General features: G+C 46.3%; 2 non-coding genes across 2 annotated transcripts; both read left to right on the forward strand.

Annotated features, from left to right (window-relative positions):
• The first annotated feature begins 8,065 nt into the window (after positions 1-8,065).
• Positions 8,066-8,258, forward strand: LOC136574008 (U2 spliceosomal RNA). The gene has a single exon (XR_010786189.1). It is a non-coding gene; the product is annotated as a U2 spliceosomal RNA (small nuclear RNA).
• An 8,202-nt stretch (positions 8,259-16,460) lies between these two features.
• On the forward strand, positions 16,461-16,647 carry LOC136573928 (U2 spliceosomal RNA). Its single transcript, XR_010786129.1, has one exon. It is a non-coding gene; the product is annotated as a U2 spliceosomal RNA (small nuclear RNA).
• The last annotated feature ends 4,692 nt before the right edge of the window (positions 16,648-21,339 follow it).

Raw genomic sequence — 21,339 nt, forward strand, 5'->3', positions numbered from 1 at the left:
AAAACACGCTGGCCATAGGTATAGAGGGTTACGGAACTTGACAGGTTCTCTTTATAGGGTAAGGGCTATCAACACTCGTTTCCAGGAACCAATCAATGGCAATATTTGAAAATATTAATAAAATAAATTGTTGAACGTTTTTAAAATTGTATCTGATGGTATATATACTTAACGGACACTTACTGAATGGTATATTGGGTCATTTCAAAAATATAAAGAGTGCCAAGAACTCACAAAAAAACGTTTCCCTGTCTCTCCTGGGCGTTAGTAAGAGTGACAATCTATTTCTTCTGTTGCATCGATAGCATAAACAGAAGCACTGCTATATATTCAGCAGACAACTCTTCATTAGTAAAAGAGAAGTATTACAAGTTTGTGTGTACCATTTTGGCATACATATAACTTTTTGATCACTTTCTATTCAACTTTTTAATCTTTTGATGTGAAACCTTAGAAGAGAGGAAGTTTTTAAACTTAATATTTTATTTTTTGCAATCTTTTTTGGTCCCCCTAGGGAACTTGAACTAACAATTGATCATTTGATCTCTTATAGAATATACTGCAATAGATTAGTACTGCAGTATATTGTACTTTTTGCAGGCATTCTATTAAGCCCTGTCATAGTCATGGTTTAATAGGTAAAAATCCATGTCGCCCTTCAGAAGTCCCCAGGCTGCCGTGACATCCAAATGGCACCTTCTTATATTGTTGCAGAAAGACAGAGGGAGCCCCCTCCCTCTATCAGGCCACTTAAATGCCACTGTCAGAATTAGCAGTGGCATCTAAATGGTTATTTGTCAGGATCAGAATATTTTCCAAGCCCCACACACATCCAACATACATGTCAAGGGGTTAACAGCACTAACAATAATACAATGTTGCTTATTATTGGACTGTTGTTAACGCCTCTTCTGTGACTTCACTCCATTTTATTTGTTTCCTTCTGTAGAATTATGTAGAAGGGAAACTAAACTTCATTATTAACCACTTAAGGCGGGGCAGATAAAGAGTGCCTGGCCACCCCTCTTCTACCAATGACAAAAAGGCATATAGCAATGAAAGGCCTGGGATCCTTCCTTAGCTGACTGCCTGCCATAACAGCTCATATGCTCCACACAGTTGTATTTGAGGGGCACAGACTGGGTGACAGAGAGTACCTTATCTCTGTCTAACTGCTTAGATGTTGCGGTTGTTATAGACTGCATCTAAGGGATTGCAAGGCTGGTATCAGAGTTATCTATGATCCAGGCCATTTCAGCAGGATGTCAACTATATATTGCAGCCAACACCCACTGCTAATGGCCTGGGCACAGCTTCTGTGCATTCATACCTCAGTAAATGTATGTCTTGATGCCTCTAGGTAAGGCAATCCAAAACTCTTATGTTATGGTGTGTTAAGGGGTTAAGATATGCACAGTTCAGTAAATACACACATATTAAGATCCACCACAAGTGGATTCTGTGGACAAACAATTTGTCTCTGAAAGGGGTCAGAGAAGGATGTCAAGAATTGTTTTGACTAACAGTTGCTGCAGGTCAACTAAGGGCCGTAATGGAGGTCAAGGGCTGTGGGTTAGGGCCCACATGACTGGGAGACAGGGGGATAAAGGAGGTATGAGTAGGGGTGAGGGGAGGGTGATGTAGGAAGTGATAAAAGGAAGGTAAAGAGCAGGAAAGGCAGTTAGGAGAAAAACTGAGAAGACCAGTCCTTCTGACTTTAAGTTGTTTAATAAACAGAGAGTGTTTGATGGTATGAGAAGAGTAGGAAAAAGGAGTTGGCAGATAATGGGTGTGTTGGGCACTTTAATATGTCATGGCAGCATTTGGTGGGTCCTTGGAGTCGGGTTAGGATAGCTCACCTTTTCCCTTATTGGCAGAAGTGTGGTATGGTCTGGCGCGTTGTGGCTCTGACGGGGGAAGTCCCTCAGAGCTGGTGGATGATATCAATTAACCTTATAAGGGCTAGTGGTGCATCTGAGCCTGTTCTGATTAGCTGGAGGTAAGTGGGATACTTTCCTTTAAACTTGTAGTGCCAGATTTTGGGCCCCAAAGACCTCCCCTCACAGCATGGAATGTTATGAATGTTTTCTTAAAAGAATTATATATGCCAAATGTTCGTAATAAAATGGCTCATGACATCACAAGGGAGTGACATCATCAGCATTCCAAACACCTGGCTCATTTGCATACAGTATGTATGTATGACATCACAAGGGAGTGACATCATCAGCATTCCAAATACCTGGCTCATTTGCATACAGTATGTATGCATGTATGTGTCTATCTATCCTATCCTATCCTATCTAATCTATCTTTATTAATTACGTAGAATATAGATATGGACTATTTCTGAATTATAGATTTTGTAGATATAGATTAAAGATAGATTTAAGATTGTGTGTGTGTGATATATATATATATATATATATATATGTAAAAAAATATAAAATCTGTAGTTATGTATGTATGGCGGGAAAAAAAGGCCTGCTGTATGTTTTTAAGTTCTTCGGATGACCATGCCGTTCTATTACTCTCCTTACTAGGGTCTACTAATGCCGGCCCAGGGGAAGGCAATAAAGCCCTATGGGGCCGAAGCCAATTTCCCTCATTTCAGGTAAAAAGTTTCCATCCGTCCCCACTCGAAATGCGGCCGGCCGAAGAGATCCCTCCAACCGACCGGCCGACGCACCTTCAGAGACAAACTAGTGCTTGCTTCTAGTGTCATCGCCGGCTTAACCATCCTGCGTAGGGAGGTGACGAGTCCTGCAGCAGCAGCAGCAGGCTCTACAAGCCTAGGATGCGTGAGCACGGTGCAAGAGGAAGGACTGAGGGGGGGAGGGCGCGGTTGAAAAGGCGTGGAGCGGGGCTATGCAAAACTCTTCCATCTCCCTGGGTGCATTGTGGGTGCGCCCAGAGTGCAGGCTGAGCGTGTTGCCTCAAGCCTTGGAAGTGGAGTTGGGCGGGCCGGGCTGCAGGTGAAACCTATTTCGGGTTATCGCTTCTCGGCCTTTTGGCAAAGATCACGCGTAGTGATCTAGCTGAGGGCTTGGTGATCGCCTACTGCTTGGCAGTATACGTTCCTGTGATTCGTGAGATCGACAGGTTTATTGAAGATGGCTGGCTTACAGAATAGAATTCGATTTATGGTGGACCCGAGAAGTGGAACAAAGAATACCATCGTCTACGTCGTCCGGGACATTATTATGGTGGAGATCGGTGTACCAAAAGACGAGATCTTCTGTGTCCAAGACTTCCCAAGAATCGGACAATATGATGTCACTTTCTGCGGAGAAGGCGTCTGCCTGAATGTCTACGAGTGGTTGAGGAGCCATAAAGACATTCCACTACTAGATGGAGTCAAGGTATTACCTCTTTTTGGCATTCAAGAGAAGCCACTCATACTGCATGTGTATAACCCATATACAGACAGAGACATGATTGTTAATTTTCTCAAGCGCTATTGCGATGTCGTAAAAGGCGGAGAAAGAATGACAAATATTCTGGGGATTTTCAATTCAAAATACAAGTTTTGGGTCCGACTCAGAATGGACGCAACTAAGCTGGGCGGCGTGACACACCCCCCTGCAAACTTTACAATTGCAGGGAACAGGGGATACCTGTATTATCCGGGGCAACCCACATTTTGCCGAAATTGTAATAGTTTTGGACACACTAAGGAGGACTGTGCTGGTGGCCTGGTGTGCAGGAACTGCCAGGAGTCGGGACACCACGCTGGCAGTTGCCCCAGATCAAAAAGTTGTGACCTCTGTGGAGAGACCGACCACATGTGTAAGGATTGCCCGTTAAACCTACCATCCAGAGGTGCATGGAAAACCAAGGTTGGTGCGGCTCCTGCCGGCCGTGAGACTATAGTCAGGCGTGTGGCGTCTGCGGACAATATGGCCTCTACTAGCGGCATTACAGCTGTTGCTGCGGGTGAGACTGTTGCTAGCCGTGCGATTCCTAGTGTCAGTGCAGCCTCTACCAGTGGTAGTACGTCTGGTGCTGCGAGTGAGGTTACTACCGCCACCAAACCTGTGGTGACTGCAGCAAAGAACTCTGAAAAACCTTCTCAAACTTCTGAGAAGGATAAGTCTGATATGCTTAAAAAAACCAAGACAGCAGAGGTGGAAACCAAAGAGGTGGAGGACGGCATCAGGAGGAGGATTGGAAGCCAGAAGCCACAGAGTGGGAGTGGCACGCCTGAGGAGCAGGTGTGTGGGGTGATTAGAGCAATGGAGGAAATCATTGGGGAGGTGGACAGTCCCATTAACCCCTCTGAGAATATTGAAGAGTTTTCCTCCCCAGACACAGCCCCAGGTAAGAGGGAGGGGGCCAGTGATATCATTGACTCCAGCGAGGAGGACTTTGTGACTGTTGAGGGAAAAAATGTTGCAAAGAAAAGAAAATGCATAAAAAGTAAAGAGACTCCCATGGATGTAAGTAATCCCTTTGAGATCCTGGCGCAGGACTTGGAGGTTTCTGCGGAAAGTGGCGTGGACTGAGAGTGAGCCACCATGAGATTGCATCTTACCTAAGAATCATGTGGTTTAGCCACCTTAAGTGGAGAGGTATATAATGCATAATGGTTCTTTATATGTCCTGTTTGCATAATATGATGATAATGTTGCTATAGGCGTCCTTTTATATTATGATTTTGGTGTGTTCCCAGAACGTACGTGTTCTTAAATCGAAGGCCAGGAGAACAGCGATTTTTAGTTTATTATGGCAAGAAAAGGCCGATATATTTTGTTTGCAGGAGTGCGGCACAGATGCTGATATTAATGCTTCTGAATCGCCTTACGGTGACGCGGTATGGTCCGGGAGCACGCAAAACAAAAATGATGGGGTCGGTATCTTAATGAACTCCAAAGAGTTAACACTACATAGTAGTGAAGTGATAGAAGCGGGGAGATGTATCTCCGCAGTAGTATTATATAGAGATATACTGCTCCGGGTTATTAATATATATGCACCGGTGGAGAAACAAGAAAGGTGCGCTTTGTTTGAAAAAATAATGTTTTTTTTACAGGGCAGGTCACCTACTATTCTGGTGGGTGACATGAATTGCGATATGTCAAAGAGAGCATTTGACGTGTCCGCTAAGCTGTTACATGAAATGGTCAGTGACTTTCATTTGACGGATATGCAACAAGCGTGCGGCATATCCCCTCGTTTGAATACCTACCACGCAGACAGGGGAGGGGTTCACTCCTGTCTGGACTATTGTTTTATTTCATATGAGTTTTCTGCTATTAGTTATACACAAAAACCGGTGTTATTTTCTGACCATGAGGGCGTGTTGTGTGAGAAAGCTGTTAGGGAGAGTGCAGTGTGTGGGAGGGGTGTATGGAAGCTGAATGTGAGCCACCTGGGGTGTGAGGATGTGAGAGTGCAGTATGAATGTGAGTACAAAAGATGGAGTAGGAGGAAGGCGGAGTTTGATAATATCCTGGACTGGTGGGAGTGGGTAAGGAAAAAAACTAAATCCTTTTTCAAGTCCATAGGATATAAAAAAGCGAGCGAAAGAAGAAAGGAGTATGCAAGACTTAATGCTCGGTTATGCTTCCTCGCAAAGCTGCGTGAAAGCGGCATGGAGGTCCAGCAGGACATAATACAAGTTAAAAGAGAGATTAACAACTATCTAATACAGAAAGGCAAGAGTATTGTGTATAGAGCGAAGGTAGAAAAGCTGGAGCAGGATGAAAAGTGTACGCGGTTCTTTTTAAAAAAAAGCCTTCGCTAAGAGACCTACCTTTGAGTGTGTGGTGAATGAGGATGAGTGTGAGGTGAGGGGGGAGGGGGTGCATGAGGTGATTGCGGGGTTCTATGAGGAGTTGTATGTGGATAAATGGAGGGATGAATGTTTGGAGCATGAGGTTTTGAGTGAGGTTGAGAGTAAGCTTGGGGATGTGGAGCGAGTGTCTATTATGAGAGAGGTGTCTACAACAGAAGTCTTCTATGTGATACAGAGCCTGGCTCTGAACAAGACACCGGGTGCGGATGGGTTGCCTGCAGAATTTTATCGAATGTGGTGGGGAAGGATGTGTGTGAGGTATGTAAGTATATGTGGGTGAATGCGGAGATGGCTGATAGTATGCGTGAGGGTGTGGTTGTGCTGATCCCAAAGAAAGGGGACCTGAAGAGGTTAAAGAACTGGCGTCCCATCACATTACTAAATTGTGATTATAAAATCTACGCTAAGTTGATCGCCAACCGTATGCGTGATGTGATTGAGTGTGTTGTGAATGAAGATCAGTATTGTGCGGTGCCTGGGAGACATGTGCATGAGAGGTTGTGTCTGATGAGGGATGTGTTGTGGGATTGCAAGAAGAGGAAGAAGAGTGTGTATGTGGTGAGTGTGGATTTTGAGAAAGCGTATGATAGGTTGTCGCATGGGTTTCTGTTTAGTGTGTTGTTACGTATGGGATTTCCGGCTGAGTTTGTGTGCAGAGTGAGGAGTTTGTATGAAAGTATCTTCAGTAGAATGTTGGTGAATGGGAAGGTTGGAAGGAGAGTGAATGTGATGTCTGGTGTGCGTCAGGGATGTCCGTTGTCTCCGGTTGTATTTATTTGTGCCATGGAGCCACTACTCTGTATGCTTAGAAAAGATAAGGTGGTGCGGGGGATCCATATTCCTGGCAGCAATGGGAGAGAATGGAAGGTGAGTGCATATATGGATGACGTGTGTGTGATGTGTGAGTCTGAGTGTGCTGTGAGGAGGGTGAGACTGTTGGTGTCCGTGTTTTGCGGTGCGTCTGCCTTCCGAGTGAATTGGGACAAGAGTGAATGTAAGGTGTTTGGTGAGGCTGTGCTGAGTGCGGATGCAGGTATAAATGGAGTGAATGGTGCCATTAAGATTTTGGGGATCAGCTTTGATAGCAACCTGGATGGAAAAGAGAGCTGGCAGGAGGCAAAACGAAAGGTGGAAAGCCGCTTGAATTTTTGGAGGCTGCGGAGTCTTACCTTTATAGGTAAGACGCTGGTAATAAAGAGCGTGATTTTGCCAATTTTTCTATATATAGCCATGGTTTTTCCACCAGACTACATGACCCTCAGGGGTCTGAATAGGATTATTTTCACCTTTTTCTGGAGGTCTAGAATGGAGCGGCTGAGGAGAGAGGAGGTTATAAAGAGCTGGAGGAAGGGGGGAGTGGGCTTCCCCAACCTAGAAGTCTATTTTGGGTGTAACATCATAGTTTACTTATTGGTGCTGGTCCAGAAAGATTCGAAAGGTGCGTGCATGATGAGGTACTTAGCTGGGAGACTGTGTGTGCGGATGAAGTGGTGTGAGTATGATTTACGTAAGCCAGTGGCGTTTGAGAGTCCCAAGTGGTATGAATGGGTTGTGAGTTTTGTAGTGAAGTTTGAGTTGAGTGAGTGTGAGGCGAGCGTGTTGAAGAATAAGCGGATGGTCCAGAGAATGATTGAGAGTAAGGATGTGGTGTGTGATATCAATTCTGTGCGAGGAGCGGATGTGGAGAGCGTGTGGAAGAAGGTGCGAATGGATGGGATGAGTAATAAGCAGAGTGAGGTAGTATGGCAGAGTCTGCATGGTGTGTTACCGGTACGAGAGTTTCAGCGTGTGAGAGGCTTGGTGAGGAGTGAGAGATGTCCGAGAGAGGGGTGCGGTGGATGTGAGAGTGTGATGCACGTTTTTTGGAACTGCGGCTATGCACAGAATGTATTACGGAGGCTCGGCCCTCTGTGCAAGGAGATAACAGGAGCCACGTTCATTAATTATGGGTTGGTTATGTTCGGGTTTGGTGTGAGTGATTGTGTGAGGCAGAGGTTGTTGTGGCTGTTTATGGCGTGTGTGAAGGAAGTGTTGTGGGATGTAAGGAATGTGTATGTGTTTAAGCGGAAGGATCTGAGTGTTAGGGACAGCGTGCGAATGGTGTTGGGGAAATTGTATTTTATTTATTTGTGGGACAAAAGCAAAGGGGGGTGGATGCGGAGGGGATATGGAAAGTCAAAAAATGGATTGAATTAGTTAATTTGTCAGGAGTTTGACATGTCTTTAAGTTGTATTAGATGTGATGAAGTGTTTTTGTGTTGTGTAAATAAAGCCTTTCAGGTTTTAAAAAAAAAAAAAAAAAAAAAAATCTGTTCTTATCAGTTTAATATCTGATACGTCCCCTATCTGGGGACCATATATTAAATGGATTTTTAGAACAGGGAGCTGGAAAAAGAGCTTGCTCTATCCACTCCGCGCATTGACCTGGTATTGCAGTACCTCCAGGACCGGTGCACCCCCTTTCCTACAGCAGTTTCCAAAAGCAGAAAAACAAAACTGGCGAGCAAGAGGTGCAGCGCAGCTGTGGCGGCTGCTGCTGCTAACAAACGAGCACTTTGATTGACACTCAGCCCGTCTGCTGCCGTGGACTGGAAGCAAAACAACACACACCAGTTCATATGCCAGCCGCACTCTATAGTTCGTACCTACCGCTGCGCTAAGCCAAGTTGGAAACATCGGGCAGGCACAGCGTATCCTGGCAGCCTGCATCTGTATGCTCCACGTATTCGGGTCATGGGTGTATGTGCTGGGGGTGCGGTCGCACCTGGGGCCCGGAGCCCTAGGGGGCCCATAAAGTTTCTCTTCCCCACATTGTAAACCAATGCTATCAATGAAGCTTTATAGTTTGGGGGCCCAGTCCCAGACTTTGTACTGGGGCCCCGCAGCTTCAAGTTACACCTCCGGATCAGGATAATGCTAGGCCATTCCAACCAGCCTGTGTGAGTGACCTGCAGTCGCTGGCAGTCGAAAAGTGGCCGGCCCCGGATGTGCGCTTCAGAGTGGACAGACAGCAGTGGACCCCCAATCACACAGGCCCGAGGCTTGCTATGCAGCACGGAATACCTCATTGGACTGCAGCGCTCCACGCGGGCTGAGATACACGCTCCACGTGGGATGGGCAGTATTCCGTCCATGAGGATCCAGGCCAACGCTTACAGATGGAGCAACACCCGGGGAGCAAAGAACTCCAACGAACGGACGTCTACTTTACAAGGATGTATTGCTTTATTCAATGCATGGACACAGAAACAGTTCAACCGCTCGATTACAGACCGCAGTCAATACAGTAAAGAAAGAAATGTGTCTGTTTAATGTAAACTTGCACAGAGCTCGTTTGTGAGCCACTGACTGAACGAATGCTGCTGCTGCCGCTGCTGCATGTCTGAAACGTGGTCTGACGTTACATGCACCAGCAGGGAGAAGGCCTTGCCTATAAGCATTCCCCAGCTGGCAAAAACGGAACCTCCCTGCCTATTCCTCACCGTGGAAGAACGGAACCTACCTTTTTTTTAAAAAAAAAGAAAGCCACAGCAGCAGCCAACTAGATTTTGGTAGGCCGCTGTCTCCCCCTTGTGTGCTGCATTAAAAATGCACTCCGCTAAAAATAACTGATCCACGAAATGAGGCTTGGAGATGAGCCGTCAGGCTATGATAAATTGTATCACACCTGGGCGATATGGATAGATGCCCGGAGCTCACCCCTATTTACTAGGTGGTTACAGACAGGGACATGTGAGTAACACGTTTAAACCACAATCGTAAAGAGAAACAACAATCCCGGAGCCCCCCCCCCCCCCCTTTTTGTTTTATTTTCTCTTTCTCCCGTGTCATAGATACCTACCCTCCCTTACCGCTCCCCCTCTTACCCTCCCCTCATTCCCCTGTTTGTAGACCTTATAAAATATCACAGACAAACATGATATAGTTCAACTCGAAATTTATTTATTAAGTTTCATTGTCAGTTATTTTTACATTGCTTTGAGATAAGGCAAAAGTTTCCCCCCCCCCCCTCCATGAAACCAATAAAACCTATATTGAATAAAATAAAAATGATGCAGTTGCCGGTAGTTCTGCAGTTGCCGGTAGTTCTGCAGTTGCCGGTAGTTCTGCAGTTGCCGGTAGTTCTGCAGTTGCCGGTAGTTCTGCAGTTGCCGGTAGTTTTGCAGTTGCCGGTAGTTTTGCAGTTGCCGGTAGTTTTGCAGTTGCCGGTAGTTTTGCAGTTGCCGGTAGTTTTGCAGTTGCCGGTAGTTTTGCAGTTGCCGGTAGTTTTGCAGTTGCCGGTAGTTTTGCAGTTGCCGGTAGTTCTGCAGCTTCTTGGTAGAGATAAAGACCATCTCCCGTCTCCCAGCTGCAGCAGAGACTGACTAAAATCGCTGCCAAGCCCGGTATTTATGCTTCTAAATTGATGACATCACAATGGAGTGACATCAGCCTGCCATACACCTGGCTCATGACATCACAAGGGAGTGACATCATCAGCATTCCAAACAGCTGGCTCATTTGCATACAGTATGTATGTATGACATCACAAGGGAGTGACATCATCAGCATTCCAAACACCTGACTCATTTGCATACAGTATGTATGTATGACATCACAAGGGAGTGACATCATCAGCATTCCAAATACCTGGCTCATTTGCATACAGTATGTATGCATGTATGTGTCTATCTATCCTATCCTATCCTATCTAATCTATCTTTATTAATTACGTAGAATATAGATATGGATTATTTCTGAATTATAGATTTTGTAGATATAGATTAAAGATAGATTTAGGATTGTGTGTGTGTGTGTGTGTGTGTGTGTGTGTAATATATATGTGTGTGTGTGTGTAAAAAAAATATAAAATCTGTAGTTATGTATGTATGGCGGGAAAAAAAGGCCTGCTGTATGTTTTTAAGTTCTTCGGATGACCATGCCGTTCTATTATTCCCCTTACTAGGGTCTACTAATGCCGGCCCAGGGAAAGGCAATAAAGCCCTATGGGGCCGAAGCCAATTTCCCTCATTTCAGGTGAAAAGTTTCCATCCGTCCCCACTCGAAATGCGGCCGGCCGAAGAGATCCCTCCAACCGACCGGCCGACGCACCTTCAGAGACAAACTAGTGCTTGCTTCTAGTGTCATCGCCGGCTTAACCATCCTGGGTAGGGAGGTGACGAGTCCTGCAGCAGCAGCAGGCTCTACAAGCCTAGGATGCGTGAGCACGGTGCAAGAGGAAGGACTGAGGGGGGGAGGGCGCGGTTGAGAAGGCGTGGGGCGGGGCTATGCAAAACTCTTCCATCTCCCTGGGTGCATTGTGGGTGCGCCCAGAGTGCAGGCTGAGCGTGTTGCCTCAAGCCTTGGAAGTGGAGTTGGGCGGGCCGGGCTGCAGGTGAAACCTATTTCGGGTTATCGCTTCTCGGCCTTTTGGCTAGATCAAGTGTACTTGGTACAGGAGATTTAGTCAGAAGGTACTCAGGCACCCCTCTCCTCGGCCTTGCGGGATCGCCCACCTCAGTGGGCTTAACCCGCATGCTGCTATTGGGGAGAGGGACTAGTCCTAGGGTAACGAGCAGCGATCCCCCCCAGCCTCTTTTTGGTTCGCAGACCAAGAGAGGGCAATTGCAACACACTGGTGGAGCAAATTGCACTAAAAACATGGGTGAAAACCCAGATTTCATACCGGCTTATGCCCGGATTTTAAACTCTGTTCGTGTCATCCTAGCAGAGAATACGGCGGAAGCACGTGGCCTGACGTACGTCGTTAAGGACGTGCTCATGGGCGTTTTTAACGTCCAATTACACGAAATTCTGGCGATTCAGGACTACCCTAAGAGACGGACGTATGATGTGACATTTACGCAGAAAGCTATTTTCCGTGACCTGATTTCTGCTTTACCAACCAAGAAGGATCCCAGGTTGGAGGGAGTCCAGATAATCGAGCACGTCCTTGATGTCACCAAACTCGTAGTGATTAAAATGTATTCCCCTTACACGAACGTTGAAGAGGTGCAATCCTTCCTACAAGAGTACTTCAAATCAGTTCGTTGTGTTGGGAAGATTATGAACGAGTTGGGAATATGGACATCAAAATGGCGTTTCCAGGTCACGTGCATAAGAGATCCCAGCTACCCAGTGGACATAAGACTTCCGCCGCCACGTTTTAAATTGGGTAATGTGAGTGGCGACCTCTACTTTGCGGGGATGCCTGACTTCTGCAGGGTTTGTCAAAAATACGGCCATCACAAAGAGCAATGTGGTAGCACCTGTAAGAAGTGTGGGGGTGCAGACCACGAGACAAACCTGTGCCAAATGGGGAAGAAATGTCATTTTTGCGGCAGAGTTGGTCATCTTTATAATTCTTGTCCCCATAGAGCACAGAACCAGGAGCAGCAGGGGCAGCCCAGACGCAGCCAGAGCCAGCCCAGGCGGCCAGCAGACTCAAGTGTACCCCCCCCAAGGAGAGGAACCCGAGGAGATGGACACCACAACCAGACCCCCCGAAACGGAAGAGAGCGCGCCAAAAGAGCAAAAGCGCCACAAAAGAAGGGCGAGTGATCGGCAGACGGGTAAACCTTCCCAGGAATCTGGGAAGCCGGATGAAGTTGGTCCAAGCCCTCAGGTGGCGCCTGCTCAAAAGGTGCCTGAGGCAGAGGACCCTGGGGGAGCGACAGCCGCCATGAAAAGGAGGAAAGGGTCAGTACAGAAGCTATATTCGGAGGTAGTGCAGGGGGAGCAGCAGGGAGTATCTGCTTATGCAGAGAAACCTAGCATTCCCCCGGAGAGGCCACCGCACAATGCCCCTCCCCCACCCTGCCAGGTGGGGGACTCGGGGGTTACCTCCGATAAGCAAGCTGATGACCAAGTACTCGCCCCTATGGAGGGGAATCAGGTGGAAGAGAAGGCTGACTTGCTGGCCCCCGGGGAGGGCGTACTACCAATGGAGTCTGTGTGGGACATCTCGCAGATTCCAGCCTCAGGTACCGTGGGGGGTCAGTTGAGCGAAGGGAGCACCTCTCCGTTGTCCTCATTATACACTGTGGACTCGGACGCGGGGGGGTATGACGGTTCCAGCGATGTCTCTGGCTTAGCCGGAGAGTTATAGGATGGCAGGGGTCCTGAGTTGCGCAACCAGGACTAGGATAACATCTCCCTATACTCTCAAACATCCATGGCTGAGCTATCTGGCATTACACTAAATGTACGGAGTCTGGAAACGCAAGTGCGAAGGGCTGCCCTCTTTAATTACCTGACGATTTTCGCTGCTTCTGTGTTCTTTTTGCAGGAGTGTGGCATCCCGCATCGAGCACAATATAAAAAGTATGAAGCTGATTGGGTACACGGCCCATCAGTGTGGTCTGGATCAAACGAGTCCAGATCAGCAGGGGTCGCCATTCTTTTTAAAGGGAACGTTTTTATTGATTTTATCAACGAAATTTTACCAGGCAGAATTTTATTGGTTAAAGCTTTTATTAACGGTGTGAAATGGCAGTTTTTAAACTTTTATGGTTCTCCAGATAAAAACGAAAGAGCAAGAATGTTAGAGATTTTACCCTTATTTATCAGTGATGCCGAACCTTTGGTTTTAGCAGGAGATTTTAACTGTATTTTAAGAGGGGAACGCCTGTTCTCGAACGCAGTAAGTCGCAATTATGATAAAACCTCGAATATGTTAAAAAATTTACTGTTGGATTTTAGACTTACTGATGTTTTTAAAAAATGCAACCTCCACCTTCCAGAAGAGGCCGGCGTTACCTGGAGCAATGTGAATTGTAGCTCCAGGATAGATTTTATTCTTTGCTCTTATCAAGTACTGCCTTTTAAATGTGACCTTTTTACTAATGTGTTTTCAGACCATAAGTTATTGTTTTTTAAAGTAAAAAGTGAAACAAAAAGAAGCACCGGTAGAAAAGCCTGGAAATTAAACGTGTCCCTGTTACAAGATCCGCGGGTTTTATCAGATTTTATTGCCTTTTATAGAGATTGCAGACGGATGAGAGATCCCAGCATTCCCATCAGCATTTGGTGGGAAAAAATGAAATTTAAGATAAAGCAATTCTTCATAAATGTTGGGATCTCTAAGGCCAAAGCGAAGCGCGCCTTTTATACTAATCTGAACATCCGTCTGCAAACCCTGTACAAATTCCGAGACCATGGTATTAATGTGGAGAAAGAGCTTATAGACATAAAGAAAGAGATTGCCAAATGCCTGGAGCAGAAGGGAAAGGAGATCATCTTCCGCTCAAGAGTCCAGCACCTGGAAGAAAACGAGACCTGCTCCAGGTATTTCTTTAAGAAGACCAGAGGAAGGCAATCTCTTAACGAGCTACATGGTACTCGGGATGTACAGGGGATTTTAAAAAAGGTTTATGAGTTTTATGCGGATCTTTTTAATACAAAGAATGTTGATAACAGTTTTATGGAAGACTCATTGAAGGAGATTACCGATATTTTAGATCCTGCCTCCCAAAAGCTTTTATTAAGAAAAATCACGGAGCAGGAGGTTTTAGAGACGATTAAGAGTTTTAAACCAGGTAAGGTGCCTGGCCCGGATGGTATACCCATCGAGTTTTATGTCACCTTTTATGGGCTTTTAAAAGATGATTTGTTCTCCCTTTTTACCGAGGTTTTTAATTCTAAAGCCCTCCCAGGGTCATGGAAGAAGGGTGACGTCTCCTTGCTGTACAAGAAAGGAGACAAAGCTGACCTAAAGAACTGGAGACCGATCACCCTTCTAAACTGTGATTATAAGATTATGGCCAAGATATGTGCGAGCAGACTCAAAACCGTCATACAGAAAATCATCCACTCCAACCAAGTCTGCGGAGTCCCTGGGAGGAGCATATGGGAGAACCTAAACCTTATTAAAGACGTGATCAGCGACACAAAGTCTAGAAAAGGAAAGATGGCCATTTTATCGATAGATTTTGAAAAAGCTTTTGACCGAGTGTCCCACTTTTATCTTTTTAAGGTTTTAGAGAAGATGGGTATACCGGAGGGTTTTTTATTGTCTCTTAAAGCGTTTTATGATAATTGTACAAGTAAAGTTTTAGTGATGGTTTTAAGACACAGGACGTGCTTTTAAACTCCGGGGTAAAGCAGGGGTGTCCCTTGTCCCCACTACTCTTCATATGTGCATTGGAGCCTCTGATGTGTGCGCTACGGCGTGACAAGCAAATCCGTGGAATCCCCCTGCCAGGAGGAGGGGGGATAGAGGCGAAGGTAGTGGGGTACATGGATGACGTAGCAGTATTGTGCAGGGACACCCTATCCATACAAAAGACCCTTAGACAGATAGAATATTTTAGCTGCGCCTCGGGTTTTAAAGTAAATTTTAGTAAAAGCAATATTTTAAACATCGGTGGAATGCTTTTAGCGGATATTCCGGTTCCTGTGTCTCCATCTGTACAAATTTTAGGTATCTCCTTCGATGAGTCCAATAATGGTTTTAACAGTTGGGACTTGGTGGCACAGAAAATAAATCAGAAACTTTGCATGTGGAAGCTGAGAGAGCTGACGATGGAGGGGAAGATTTTAGTTACTAAAATGGTTATTCTACCGATCCTGTTGTTTTTAAGCATGGTGTTCCCCCCTCCAGAGCGGCTCCTCAAAAAGATTACGAAAGCTTGTTTTACCTTCTTATGGAACTCCAGGATGGAAAAGCTCAGGCGAGAGATTGTTTTAAGACCCAAAGCGATGGGCGGGAAGGATTTCCCAGATTTTAAAGCATTCCTCTTAATTAAGTTTTTTAGCCTGTGTATTTCTGCGCTTTTTAAAGATAATTACTGGTCCTATTTTATGCGTTTTAACACCGGATATTTTATGAGGCGTAATGGCTGGTTTACCACAGTTTTAAATTCACCTTATGCTTTTAATATGCCGGATGAGTATAAGATTTTAGAGTCTATTATAGTTTTATACAATTTTAATGGGAAAAACGTACAAGTTTTAAAAGATAGTAAAAAATTGCTCAAAAATATTAAAGAAAACTCCCTAACAGAGACGGTGAGCAATTTTAATGAGCAACAAAGCAAAAAGATTTGGCAAATTATTAACAGCAACTATCTTTTTAATTCACAGAAGGACCTGGCCTGGAGCTGCGTACATCAGTGTCTTCCATGCCGGGCATTCCAGCACCGGAGAGGCTTGACCAACTCTGCCGCCTGCCCAAGACAAAGATGTGGAGATGACGAAACGACGACCCATCTGATGTGGACCTGCAACTTCGCTAAAGAAATATGGAAGAAGATAACACCCCTGATGACAAGGATAACTGGAGTAAAGCAACTAAGCCTCAATATAGTGATGTACGGTGGTCTGGAATGCCCAACACGGACTCAAAACATCATGGCATGGAAGATGATAAACTGTACTAAAGCAGCTCTGTGGAAGGCCAGGAATATTTTATTATTCAAACACGAGTTTTTATCTGTGAATGAGGTTTTATCCATTTTTCTTAATGAGTTATACCAGTATTATCTAATAGACCGGAAAAATTTTCCCATTTTATCCAGAAAGTGGTTTTTAAGCGAATGGAGTTCCATAATTTGATGCCACCAAGTCCCCATTTTATGTGAATGTAATTATTTTATATTTTAAACAGTGTTGAAATATTGTGTTTGTATTTATAATGTTCTTCAGAATATTTCTTGTAAATCTGTTTTGATATGAATAAAAAGTCACCCCTTTGTAAGGGGTAGTCAATTAAAAAAAAATCTGTTCTTATCAGTTTAATATCTGATACGTCCCCTATCTGGGGACCATATATTAAATGGATTTTTAGAACAGGGAGCTGGAAAAAGAGCTTGCTCTGTCCACTCCGCGCATTGACCTGGTATTGCAGTACCTCCAGGACCGGTGCACCCCCTTTCCTACAGCAGTTTCCAAAAGCAGAAAAACAAAACTGGCGAGCAAGAGGTGCAGCGCAGCTGTGGCGGCGGCTGCTGCTGCTAACAAACGAGCACTTTGATTGACACTCAGCCCGTCTGCTGCCGTGGAGCTCGCAACATTGTATCCACTGTGCACAGCACAGGTACAACTGGAAGCAAAACAACACACACCAGTTCATATGCCAGCCGCACTCTATAGTTCGTACCTACCGCTGCGCTAATAGCCAAGTTGGAAACATCGGGCAGGCACAGCGTATCCTGGCAGCCTGCATCTGTATGCTCCACGTATTCGGGTCATGGGTGTATGTGCTGGGGGTGCGGTCGCACCTGGGGCCCGGAGCCCTAGGGGGCCCATAAAGTCTCTCTTCCCCACATTGTAAACCAATGCTATGAATGAAGCTTTATAGTTTGGGGGCCCAGTCCCAGACTTTGTACTGGGGCCCCGCAGCTTCAAGTTACACCTCCGGATCAGGATAATGCTAGGCCATTCCAACCAGCCTGTGTGAGTGACCTGCAGTCGCTGGCAGTCGAAAAGCGGCCGGCCCCGGATGTGCGCTTCAGAGTGGACAGACAGCAGTGGACCCCCAATCACACAGGCCCGAGGCTTGCTATGCAGCACGGAATACCTCATTGGACTGCAGCGCTCCACGCGGGCTGAGATACACGCTCCACGTGGGATGGGCAGTATTCCGTCCATGAGGATCCAGGCCAACGCTTACAGATGGAGCAACACCCGGGGAGCAAAGAACTCCAACGAACGGACGTCTACTTTAAAAGGATGTATTGCTTTATTCAATGCATGGACACAGAAACAGTTCAACCGCTCGCTAAAGACCGCAGTCAATACAGTAAAGAAAGAAATATGTCTGTTTAATGTAAACTTGCACGGAGCTCGTTTGTGAGCCACTGACTGAATGAATGCTGCTGCTGCCGCTGCCGCTGCTGCATGTCTGAAACGTGGTCTGACGTTACATGCACCAGCAGGGAGAAGGCCTTGCCTATAAGCATTCCCCAGCTGGCAAAAACGGAACCTCCCTGCCTATTCCTCACCGTGGAAGAACGGAACCTACCTTTTTTTTAAAAAAAAAGAAATCTACAGCAGCAGCCAACTAGATTTTGGTAGGCCGCTGTCTCCCCCTTGTGTGCTGCATTAAAAATGCACTCCGCTAAAAATAACTGATCCACGAAATAGAGCGTAGGGAGAGAATGAGGCTTCTAGATGAGCCGTCAGGCTATGATAAATTGTATCACACCTGGGCGATATGGATAGATGCCCGGAGCTCACCCCTATTTACTAGGTGGTTACAGACAGGGACATGTGAGTAACACGTTTAAACCACAATCGTAAAGAGAAACAACAATCCCGGAGTGCCCCCCCCCCTTTTTGTTTTATTTTCTCTTTCTCCCGTGTCATAGATACCTACCCTCCCTTACCGCTCCCCCTCTTACCCTCCCCTCATTCCCCTGTTTGTAGACCTTATAAAATATCACAGACAAACATGATATAGTTCAACTCGAAATTTATTTATTAAGTTTCATTGTCAAAGTTATTTTTACATTGCTTTGAGATAAGGCAAAAGTTTTCCCCCCCTCCATGAAACCAATAAAACCTATATTGAATAAAATAAAAATGATGCAGTTACCGGTAGTTCTGCAGTTACCGGTAGTTCTGAAGTTGCCGGCAGTTTTGCAGTTGCCGGCAGTTTTGCAGTTGCCGGTAGTTTTGCAGCTTCTTGGTAGAGATAAAGACCATCTCCCGTCTCCCAGCTGCAGCAGAGACTGACTAAAATCGCTGCCAAGCCCGGTATTTATGCTTCTAAATTGATGACATCACAATGGAGTGACATCAGCCTGCCATACACCTGGCTCATGACATCACAAGGGAGTGACATCATCAGCATTCCAAACAGCTGGCTCATTTGCATACAGTATGTATGTATGACATCACAAGGGAGTGACATCATCAGCATTCCAAACACCTGGCTCATTTGCATACAGTATGTATGTATGACATCACAAGGGAGTGACATCATCAGCATTCCAAATACCTGGCTCATTTGCATATAGTATGTATGCATGTATGTGTCTATCTATCCTATCCTATCCTATCTAATCTATCTTTATTAATTACGTAGAATATAGATATGGATTATTTCTGAATTATAGATTTTGTAGATATAGATTAAAGATAGATTTAAGATTGTGTGTGTGTGTGTGTGTGTGTGTGATATATATATAAAAAAAATATAAAATCTGTAGTTATGTATGTATGGCGGGAAAAAAAGGCCTGCTGTATGTTTTTAAGTTCTTCGGATGACCATGCCGTTCTATTACTCTCCTTACTAGGGTCTACTAATGCCGGCCCAGGGAAAGGCAATAAAGCCCTATGGGGCCGAAGCCAATTTCCCTCATTTCAGGTAAAAAGTTTCCATCCGTCCCCACTCGAAATTCGGCCGGCCGAAGAGATCCCTCCAACCGACCGGCCGACGCACCTTCAGAGACAAACTAGTGCTTGCTTCTAGTGTCATCGCCGGCTTAACCATCCTGGGTAGGGAGGTAACGAGTCCTGCAGCAGCAGCAGGCTCTACAAGCCTAGGATGCGTGAGCACGGTGCAAGAGGAAGGACTGAGGGGAGGAGGGCGCGGTTGAGAAGGCGTGGGGCGGGGCTATGCAAAACTCTTCCATCTCCCTGGGTGCATTGTGGGTGCGCCCAGAGTGCAGGCTGAGCGTGTTGCCTCAAGCCTTGGAAGTGGAGTTGTGCGGGCCGGGCTGCAGGTGAAACCTATTTCGGGTTATCGCTTCTCGGCCTTTCGGCTACGATCACGTGTAGTGATCTAGCTTGGAGGGCTCAGTGATCGTTTTACTGCTTGGCAGTATTCTCGCTGTGATTCCGTGTAATCGACAGGCATACTGAAAAATGGCTGGTATCCAGAATACTGTTCGTTTCATGGTGGACCCAAAAAGTGGAACAAAGAACACCGTTGTTTACATCGTCCGGGACATCATTATGGTGGAGATCGGAGTGCCCAAAGAAGAAATTTTTTGCGTCCAATATTTCCCCAGAATTGGACAATATGACGTTACCTTTTGCGGCGAAGGAGTCTGTTTAAACGTATTTGAGTGGTTGAGGAGCCACAAGGACATCCCGCTGCTACAAGGCATTAAGGTAATCCCCTTATTTGGCATTCAGGAAAAGCCACTAATATTGCACGTCTACAATCCGTATACGGACAAGGACATGATTGTCAGCTTCCTTAGACGATACTGTGACCAAGTAAGAGGAGGAGAAAAAATGACAAACATTCTCGGCATCTTTAATTCCAAATACAAATTTTGGGTCAGATTGAGGATGGACGCCAGTAAAATTGGGGGAGTAATGCACCCACCGGCGAACTTTACCATCGCAGGAAACCGGGGATACTTGTATTACCCGGGGCAGCCTACCTTCTGTAGGAATTGCAATCAATTCGGGCACACCAAAGAAGATTGTTCTAGCGGACTGGTCTGTAGGAACTGCCAAGAGACCGGGCATCATGCCGGCAGTTGCCCCAAACCAAAGCGCTGTGACCTATGCGGGGACGATGATCATGTGTGCAGAGACTGCCCCCTGAATAGACCGTCCAGGAGCGCCTGGAAAGCCAAAACCAATGTGGCAGCTGCTGGTCATGAGGCTACTGCCAGCGGTGTCGCAGCTGCTGGTAATGCGGCTTCCACTAGCGGCGCCACACCCGCTGCTGTAAGTGACGTTACTAAGGTGTCTAAGCCTGTGGTGACGGTGGTGGAGACTAGTGCAACCCCCCCCCAGACTACTGACAAGGAGAAGTCTGCCGAGTCAAAAAAAACCAAAGCTGCAGAGGTGAGAGTCCAAGAAGTAGAGGAGAATATCAGAAGAAAGATTGGGCGTCAGAAGCCGGCTGTTGGGAGTACTACTCCTGAAGATCAGGTTGCTGGGGTAATTAGACAGCTGGAGGAGATAATTGAGGAGGTGGACAGCCCCATTAACCCCTCAGGGAACATTGAGGAGTTTTCATCTCCTGAAGCAGTCCTGTGCAAGAGGGAGGGGGGAGGTGGACTCAGCGATTCCAGTGAGGAGGAGTTCGCAGAGGTCGCTGAGAAAAACGCAGCCAAAAAAAGGAAATGCATAAAAAGTAAGGAGACTCTTATGGAGGTCAGTAGAGATGATCGAACATGTTCGGCCCCGCCCCTTTTCGCCCGAACACCGAACTTTGCGAGTACTTCCGTGTTCGGGCGAAAAATGTTCGGCGGTCGCCGTGGCAGCGCGGGGGGGTGCGGCGGGGAGTGGGGGGGAGAGGGAGAGAGAGAGGGCTCCCCCCTGTTCCCCGCTGCTGCCGCCCGCGCTGCCACGGCGACCCCCGCCCCCCGGCGGCCCCCGAACCTTTACGCCCGAACACTGAAGTGTTCGGGAAAGCCGGTGTCCGGGTGCATAAGTGTCCGTTACGGACACGTTCGATCATCTCTAGAGGTCAGCAATCCGTTCGAGGCTTTGGCGCAGGACCTCCAGTGCTCCGGTGAAAGCGGTGAGGAGTTATAAAATGAACTACCATGCATCTATGCATTATGTGTACTTTGTGGTTTAGCCACTTTAAGTGCTAAAACGTATATAGTGCATGATATTTGTTATGACGTCTTTGCATGAATTAAGTCATTTGC

Source organism: Eleutherodactylus coqui, chromosome 7, assembly GCF_035609145.1.
Source record: "Eleutherodactylus coqui strain aEleCoq1 chromosome 7, aEleCoq1.hap1, whole genome shotgun sequence".
In the NCBI taxonomy this organism is placed as follows: domain Eukaryota; kingdom Metazoa; phylum Chordata; class Amphibia; order Anura; family Eleutherodactylidae; genus Eleutherodactylus; species Eleutherodactylus coqui.